This window comes from Canis lupus, chromosome X, assembly GCF_003254725.2.
Source record: "Canis lupus dingo isolate Sandy chromosome X, ASM325472v2, whole genome shotgun sequence".
Taxonomy (NCBI): domain Eukaryota; kingdom Metazoa; phylum Chordata; class Mammalia; order Carnivora; family Canidae; genus Canis; species Canis lupus.
Genome location: NC_064281.1, coordinates 75149918 through 75158972, shown reverse-complemented (window position 1 = coordinate 75158972; position 9055 = coordinate 75149918). Strand labels below are relative to the sequence as shown.

At 46.3% G+C, this 9055-nt stretch overlaps 1 long non-coding RNA gene across 1 annotated transcript; it reads left to right on the top strand.

Annotated features, from left to right (window-relative positions):
* The first annotated feature begins 5213 nt into the window (after positions 1-5213).
* On the top strand, positions 5214-7460 carry LOC118353738 (uncharacterized). The gene is made up of 3 exons (XR_004813118.2): positions 5214-5507; positions 5900-5972; positions 7380-7460. It is a non-coding gene; the product is annotated as an uncharacterized LOC118353738 (long non-coding RNA).
* Positions 7461-9055: the final 1595 nt, after the last annotated feature.

Below are 9055 nucleotides of genomic sequence, written 5' to 3'. Positions count from 1 at the left end.
ATCTGGTATTTCAGTTGCTGCATGATGGTAGGACAAATTTTAATGGACATCACTACCAGTGCTTGTTAGAAATCCAAATATTTCTGAGTCCTTTCTCCCTGAGATTTTTATTCTGTAGGAATGGGGTGGGGCTCAGGAACCTGCATTTGTTACAATCACCCCAGCTGATTCCATTGCAGATGGGCCCTTGTCTACATTTTGAAAAATTCTTTTTATTTATTTATTTATTTATTTATTTATTTATTTATTTATTTATTTATTCATGAGAGACAGAGAGAGAGAGAGAGGCAGAGACACAGGCAGAGGGAGAAGCAGGCTTCATTCAGGGAGCCTGATGTGGAACTCGATCCCAGGACTCCAGGATCACACCCTGGGCCAAAGGCAGGCACTAAACCGCTGAGCCACCCAGGGATCCCCTCTTTTTTTTTTTTTAAAGATTTTACTTATTTGGTTGAGGGAAAGAGAGAGAACGTGCACTCACAAACACGAACAGGGGGAGGGGCAAAGGGAGAGGGAGAAGCAGGTTCCCTGCTGAGCAGGAAGCCTGATGCAGGGCTGGATCCCAGGATCCTGAGATCATAACCTGAGGCAAATGTAGATGCTTAATCATCTGAGCCACCCAGGCACACCACACATTTTGAGAAATTCTTACACAACGCAGTGTAAGTGATTTTAATGCATGCTACTTCCGGGGTGCCTGGGTGGCTCAGTCTATTAAGCATCGGCCTTCAGGTCATGATCCCAGGGTCTTAGGTTGGAGTTCTAAGACTCTGATTCCCACCCAGTGGGGAGTCCGCTCCTCCCTCTCCATTTGCTCCTCCCCCAGCTTGCACCCTGCTGTCTCTCAAATAAATAAATCTTTTTAAAAATATATGTTAGGGACACCTGGGTTGCTCAGTGGTTGAGCCTCTGCCTTTGGCTCAGGTGGTGATCCTTGGGTCCTGGGATGGAGTCCTGCATTAGGCTCCCACGGGGAGCCTGCTTCTCTCTCTGCCTATCTTTCTGCCTCTCTCTCTGGGTCTCTCATGAATAAATAATAAAATCTTTTAAAAATTTATTCATGGGAGACAGAGATAAAGAGAGGCAGAGGGAGAAACAGGCTCTATGCAGGGAGCCTGACATGGGACCTGATCCCAGGTCTCCAGGATCATGCCCTGGGCCAAAGGCAGCACTCAATCGCTGAGCCACCCAGGGATCCCCAAAATAAAAATAAAATCTTAAAAATATTCATGTTATTTCTGAAAGCTAATGCTGTAGTGCCCAGAGAAATTTTCTCTGGACCAAAGTGAGAATGACAAATTTCTAGAAACTTCACTGTGTTGTAATTTGGTTTGCTGATAATAAAGTTAGGCAAAGGTTATCTTGATTTCAGCTCTTATTTAATTTAACAATATTGCTTGTCACCCATGACATGTCCATTTATTGACTTTTCCAGTTGAAGAATATCCATAACATGGGATATTTCTTACCCCTCTTACAAATGTGATGATTTCTCTTTTATAGAAAAGCATGCTTTATCAGATTAAATAAATATGAAAGGGTTATATTACTCAGCCATTAGAAACGACAAATACCCACCATTTGCTTCGACGTGGTTGGAACTGGAGGGTATTATGCTGAGTGAAGTAAGTCAATCGGAGAAGGACAAACATTATATGGTCTCATTCATTTGCGGAATATAAAAAAATAGTGAAAGGGAATAAAGGGGAAAGGAGTAAAAATGAGTGGGAAATATCAGAAAGGGAGACAGAACATGAGAGACTCCTAACTCTGGGAAACGAACTAGGGGTGGTAGAAAGGGAGGTGGGCGGGGGGTGGGGGTGACTGGGTGACGGGCACTGAGGGGGGCACTTGATGGGATGAGCTCTAGGTGTTATTCTATATGTTGGCAAATTGAACACCAATAAAAAATAAATTTATAAAAAAATGAAAGGGTTAATGGTTAAATAATTATATTATAGCTTCCTTAATTTCTTTTCTCTCTTTGCCCCTTAGGGTTCTGCCTTCTCAAATGACAGACTTGCTTTAAAGGAGTTCACTGAAAAAAAAAAAAAATAAAGGAGTTCACTGGATGCTCAGAATGGGTGGGGGTGGGGGTGGGGGTGGGGATGGGGGTGAGTGAAAATATTCCCTTTCCCTTTCAAAGTAGACAAGGGGAGGATTCAATTCAATTTATCAAATATTCATCAAGCTCCTATTAGGGCTCTGTGCTAGGCACAACAGTGAGTGCCAACATGAGAAATGATAATGGAGCAGGAGGGCATGGGAAGGAGAAGAAAGGGAAGAAGAGGTGAAGAAAGGAATAGAGCTGGCTACCTGCGTAAAAGGGACTAAAAGAAGAGAAAGGGAGAAGAAAATCAAAGGTGCATTCTCCAGCCTGGTATTATTTGGTAGCAATGTGCAAGCCTAGAAACCTGAAACAATGACTTGAGTTCAAATAGTGATAAAGAACCATTAGAGTGGTTAGAAAAGGCCATAAATTGAGTCAAGCATATACCTGCTCAGGCCTTTGGAATGGGAAGTAAAAGATGTCTCTTTTTTTAAAGGGTCTGTAACCATGTATGTGCAGGCTTGTATACACACACAGTATGTAAAATTATTTTTGGATGATAATAGCTAACATGGAGTCTGTGCTTACTCTGTTCTAAGTACTTTGCATATATTAACTTATTTACTGGTGAAGTAGGTGCAATTATTATGGACATTTTTTCAGATGAGGAAACTGAGGCTCTGAGCAATTAAGTAATTTGCCCATGTTCACACAGCTTATAACTGGCAGGTCTGGACTTTGAACTTTGGTCTGGCTGTTACTTGAGGTACTAGTCAGGCTTACCTTTTTTTTTTTAAGATTTTATTTATTCATTCATGAGAGACACAGACATGGACAGGGAGAGAAGCAGGCTCCCTGCGGGAAACCCGATGGGGGACTTATCCCTGGACCCCCGGGATCACGACTTGAGCCAAAGGCAGACGCTCAACCACTGAGCCACCTCGGTGCCCTGGCCAGGTTTAACTTACTGCTGTACTCACTAGGGCTATGGCATTGCCTTGCGCATAATAGGCATGTTACGCTTTGAATATATGTAAATAACTGAAATGTTGGCTATAGAGGGCTTTCCACTAAAGCCCACTTACTATTAAATATAAAAACTACGTGTCATTAAATGTAAATTTACTTTGCTGTAAATTTTAATAAAAACCTGTGTGTGCAACGTTCTCGCTCTCTTTTTTTTTTTTTTTTTTAAAGATTTTATTTAGGCAACCTGGGTGGCTCAACGGTTTAGTTCCGCCTTCAGCCCAGGGTGTGATCCTGGAGACCTAGGATCGAGTCCCGCGTAGGGCTCCCTGCATGGAGCCTGCTTCTCCCTCTGCCTGTGTCTCTGTCTCTCTCTCTGTGTCTCTCATGAGTAAATGAATAGAATTTTATTATTATTATTATTTTATTTATTTTTTAAATTCTATTCATTTACTCATGAGAGACACAGAGAGAGAGACAGAGACAGGAGGAGCAGGCTCTAGCGTTGGGCTGGCTGAGAGACAGGGGCACCCAAAATGGCGGACATCTCAAATTGGGTCAAAATGGCTGATCTTCCCGCCAAAGCAGCCATGACCACCAACCACATCATCTCCAGTAATCGAAGTCGAGACGGGAAACCGAAACTTTCCATCCAGGACTTTCCAGCCAGGGACCACCCCCCATCGTCTGTGCTATCCCCACCCGCAGCCAATCACCTAGGGCCACGGTGTTCCCTTCCTAATTTGGCAAGGGACCCACCCGGATCCAGACCGGAACCAATAAGGCTTAAAAGCCCCGCGCGACTTCCCTGACTCCGGCCACCTCTCCCAGTCACGGAACCTCGCCCGGGAGTGCTCCCCATTAAAGGCACTCTCGAACCTATGGTCTGGCTCTGCTGTTTTTTTTTTTTTTTTTTAATCTCTCCGCCGTTCATTTTGGAAAAAACCTAACACTATGCAAGGAGCCCGATGTGGGACTTGATCCTGGAAATTCGGGATCTGGCCCTGAGTCCAAGGCAGACGCTCAACCGCTTTGCCACCCGGGCGTCCCTACTTCAACGTTCTCTTACTCATTTGGTTGGGTTCCTGAACCCTCTGAAAATTAAAGGAATCGCTGAATCTCTTCCAGCAGTTAGTAAATGAATTAATGGTATCTGATATATTTTTGGAGTAGTGTTGGTGTGTTCGTGGGGTCCGAAGTCCAGGGCCGAGAAAGAATTCTTGAGATGTCTTCAGTAGAAAAAGGTGATTTTATTAAAGCATGGGGACAGGACCGGTGGGCAGTAAGAGCTGCTGCCCCCACTGGGATTGTGAGGAGCAGCTAATTATATACTTTGGGACTGGGGGAAGTAAAAGATAAGAGAAGTTGCACAGGATTTTCATATGCTAAAGAAGACTCACAGGATACTGGAGGCCTTGCTATTGTCAAACTGAGGTTGTTTTTCCCTCTATCAAGGCATAACACAGTTGGGGGCTTCCTGGAGAAAGGTTATACTCTCTGCCTGCCTCAAGTATTTTTTTTAAAGATTTTATTTATTTATTCGTGAGAGACACAGAGAGGGCATTGACACAGGCGACGGGGGAAGCAGGCTCCATGCAGGGAGCCCGATGTGGGACTCGATCCCAGGACTCCAGGATCATGCCCTGAGCCAAAGGCCGACGCTCAACCACTGAGCCACCCAGGCGTCCCCCTCAAGTATTTGTTAATGGACTGCAGGTTACAAGGACATTTAATTTTATGTACGTTTCATTCTGCCTTTGTTTCCCACATCAGTTATCTAGCCTCCTTCTGTCTTTTGAAGTTGAAAAACAATTCTTGCCCTGAGGACTTAGTAGCCCTGCGTGGGATCCACTTAAGGAACTAGCTTTACCTTGCAAGAACAGAACACTTTTTTGAAGCAATATAAAATAGAGGAGAGAACGAATGCCTGGAAAACCCTAGGGCCCCAAATAAGGCCGACTAAAAGGTTTGAAGAAACCACCCCACCCTTCACCTCCTAATCTTTCAACCCATCATGGATCTGAGCTTATAGTTTTGGTTGAGTAGAATTGCAAGCCCCCCCACCCCCGCCCCGAGATGGGTAGCACTCTTAACCTGCGGTTCAAATTCCTTTGTGATGTTTGAGGCTGGTCCAGACCCACCAATGGGACGGGGAGAAGAGCAAGCGGTGGGCGGGGGCGCTGGCAGGGGAGGAGAGGGAGCCTTGGGGAGAAACCTGGGGGAGGCAGGGCTGAGGGCATAGGGCGTTGAGTGATTTTTGAGGAAAGGCTCTAGAGAAGCGCCGCGTTAAAGTAGGGAGGAGGGCCCCCCGAAACTGGCTGCCCCGGGGCAGGGCCGGTTGACCCGCGCCTGGGAGGAGCCCCGCGTCCCGTCGCGCCGACCCTGGGCTGGCTGCGTGTGCGTCGGGAGTCGAGCCGCCGTACGCACCAGGAAGTGACTCCCAGCGGCAGAGATCCACGCTGTCCGCTGGCTTTTTCGTTTGCCGCCTCAGGTTTGTAGGAGGATTTGTTGGTTACAAAGGTATGGGGGTTACGTGGAGAGCCTGATGGAAAGCCTGATGGAACCCTAACTGTAGAAGAGCGCTTCGTGAGCCAATCTGCCCATGGGGCGGGGAATTGAGAGGCTGGCGGAGGTGGGGACGCAGACGGGACCTATGCTGGCTGTTCAAGGTTGCGGCCAGCCCTGCGGCCGCCTGTTCTGTGACCTTAGCCCTCCCTTGGCCCAAACTCCGTGATAGTCTTTCCTACAGACACGGTGGGTGGAACTTGCCCGAAGAAGAGGGGTGTGGAGGGGCTGGTGAAGGGGTCTGGTGGGGGAAGGACCGGATTGAACGTGCATTGCTGGAAGGACGCAGCAATACACCCCTATGTCCATCTCGTTTAGCTGAGAACCGTGTGTGGGGCCAGCCTAACTGAAGGAAATGTAAACAGAGTGTAAGCAGGACCCTTGTCTGTGGGTAAGTTTTTTCCTCCAAGAAGCTTCTTGGCCCCACCCGGATCAGACCTACCAAATAAGTCTGAGATTGGAACCTCTGAGCATTTCACGCAGGTTAGCTATTCCATCCTAGAGACTTAGTCTACCCTCCTATCTGGCAGCTCTGGACTCTTGAGTCCCCTTCTGATTAATTCCTGAGGCAAAAACTGAGCAGATGTCACACTTTTTTTTTAATCCTGAGCATTTATTTAAAATAGGAACACGTGGGATCCCTGACCTGGGTGGCTCAGCGGTTTAGCGCCCGCCTTTGGCCCAGGGCGCGATCCTGGAGACCCGGGATCGAATTCCACATCGGGCTCCCCGTGCATGGAGCCTGCTTCTCCCTCTGCCTGTGTCTCTGTCTCTCTCTCTGTGACTATCATAAATAAAAAATAAAATAGGAACACCTTTGAAAAGAAACTAGTCTTTTCTGTGGGCAGATGCCCCCTCTGACATCAAGAAACAAACATAATTCACTTTGGTATTGTTATGCTGCCTTGAAAAATATATTTTACTACAGAAATTACTAAATATGATGAAAGAGTCTTTACCAGGAGAGATGACTGGTTGCAATAGTACAGTGCTACTTTATTTATTTTTAAATTTATTTTTTTAAAAATACATATATTTTTACTTATTCATGACAGACAGAGAGGCAGAGACACAGGCAGAGGGAGAAGCAGACTCCATGCAGGGAGCCCGACATGGGACTGGATCCCAGGTCTCCAGGATCACACCCTGGGGCAAAGGTGGCGCTAAACCGCTGAGCCACCCAGGCGTCCCCTTTTTAAAGATTTTATTCCTTCATGAGAGACACAGAGAGAGAGGCAGAGGGAGAAGCAGGCTGCCCATGGGGAGCCTGATGCAGGACTTGATCCCAGCACCTGAGCCAAAGGCAGACACTCAACCACTAAGCCACACAGGTGCCCAGTACAGCCCTATTTTAGATGATATCTGATAATTTAGAGGAAGAAACCTAGATGCACAAGAGCCCACTGCTGGGGTACAGGGCAAGTGGAGCATAGTCGTGGTGGTATTCATCAGTGAGAGGACCTACACACTCAAATCTGAATGTTATGGGGTATGGTTAGCTGTCTTCAATCCTCAGTTCCCCTGTCCCTCCTCTGCCACTCCTAATTGGGCCTGCAGCTTCCTTAATCCTCTGTCACCTGGAGGGACTGGGCTTTTCTGGACCAGAAGGACTCCCTCCCCCTGCAGCCTACCCCCACTCTACCCTTTCCTTATTCTTTGTCTCCTACCTCTTCACTCATTTCCTCTCTCTAGCTTTGGCTTTTCTTCATATCAAATACATACTTTTAATTCACTTTAGGAAAATGTTTATCACAGATCACACACTTTTTTAAAAAAATATTTTATTCATGAGAGACAGGCAGAGACACACGCAGAGGGAGAAGCAGGCTCCATGCAGGAAGCCCGAGGCAGGACTTGATCCCGCGACTCCAGGATCACGCCCCTGGCCGAAGGCAGGCGCTAAACTGCTGAGCCACCCAGGTATCCCCACACACTTTTAATAATATTAATAGGGTCCAGGCAGGCCTTAAGCTCACCGCAGCCTAGCAGGCACTAATGCAGAATGTTATGAAAGTTCTTTTGTTTGTATTTTTTTAAGTTTCCTTAAAAAATACTTGACAGCACATAATTTTACTTAACATCACTCACATGCTTTATTACATCCCACCAGTTTTGCAGGTCAGACATGTTGAGGCATGAAGAAATCAAGTATGGGGCAGCCTGGGTGGCTCAGCGGTTTAGTGCCGCCTTTGGCCTGGGGTGTGATCCTGGAGACCTGGGATCGAGTCCCATGACGGGCTCCCTGCATGGAGCCTGCTTCTCCCTCTGCCTGTGTCTCTGCCTCTCTCTCTGTGTCTCTCATGAATAAATAAATATTAAAAAAAGAAATCAAGTGATATACTTTGAATTAGAGCCTAAGGCAGGGCAGTGAAACATGTCCATTGCCTGCTGTGTTAGGTACCATCCTGAGCACTTCGAATATATGAGCTTCTTTAATTCTTAGCACAACCCTGAAAGGTAGGTGTTCCTAGTCCTGATTTTATAGATGATGACACATTTGCTTAAGTAACTTGCTCACAGTCATAGCTAGTGAGCAGCAGAGCTGAGATCAAAATATGACTCCAAAGCCCATGTTCTTAATAATTTGCCTTTTCCTGGGAGTTGTGTGGAGGGTGCTATCAATATAAACACCTGAACTTTGGGACAGCTTAAATCTGTTTTGTTAGAAATTTGAAGTTCCCCTGAAATGCTTCCATGTTGTGACAGCTGCTTTCTTTGGTACTTTTTTTTTTAAGATTTTATTTATTCCTTCATGAGAGACACAGAGAGAGAGAGGCAGAGACACAGGCAGAGGGAGAAGGAAGCTCCATGCAGGGAGCCTGATGCGGGACTCCAGCCTGGAACTCCAGGATCACGCCCTGGGCCAAAGGCAGATGCCTAACTGCTGAGCCACCCAGGTGTCCCTTCTTTGGTACTTTGTAAACACACAAAATGGTATGTGACATTACAGCACCCATGTCAGCATCCTTTAAGTTACCTAGTGGTCATAGCATACTAATTTCGCAGTAATAAGAGAAAGCCGGGGAGGAATCTTTGTTAACAAATCTGTTACATACATTGGAGACACGTGTGTATGTGTGTTTTGAATTAAGGTATGATTTAACATTGGAATGTAATCCAAGGTAGGGGACAAGGGTTAAAAGGTAATTTCACAGCTCATCATTAAGGTGTCCAGCCAAGTCCATTCACATGTCCTTGGTACTCAAACAAGTTACATAGCAATGATCAGGCACCGTGAAGTAAATAGACAACACTGAGTCCTGTGTTGGGGGCAAAGGGATTCCTTCCTTCTCCCAAAGTGAGCCCTTCACCTGTCCTAACTCTTGCAGCTTTTGCCTTATAGTTACTCCTACCTTTCCTTCCCCCTGCTCCCCTCCTTCAATATTGCCATCCCCTCCCAGTCCTGTACTGTCCTTAAACATCGCAGCAGTTAAAATGAACACATACTGAGTTTTTGCCTGGTACTGGGTGCTG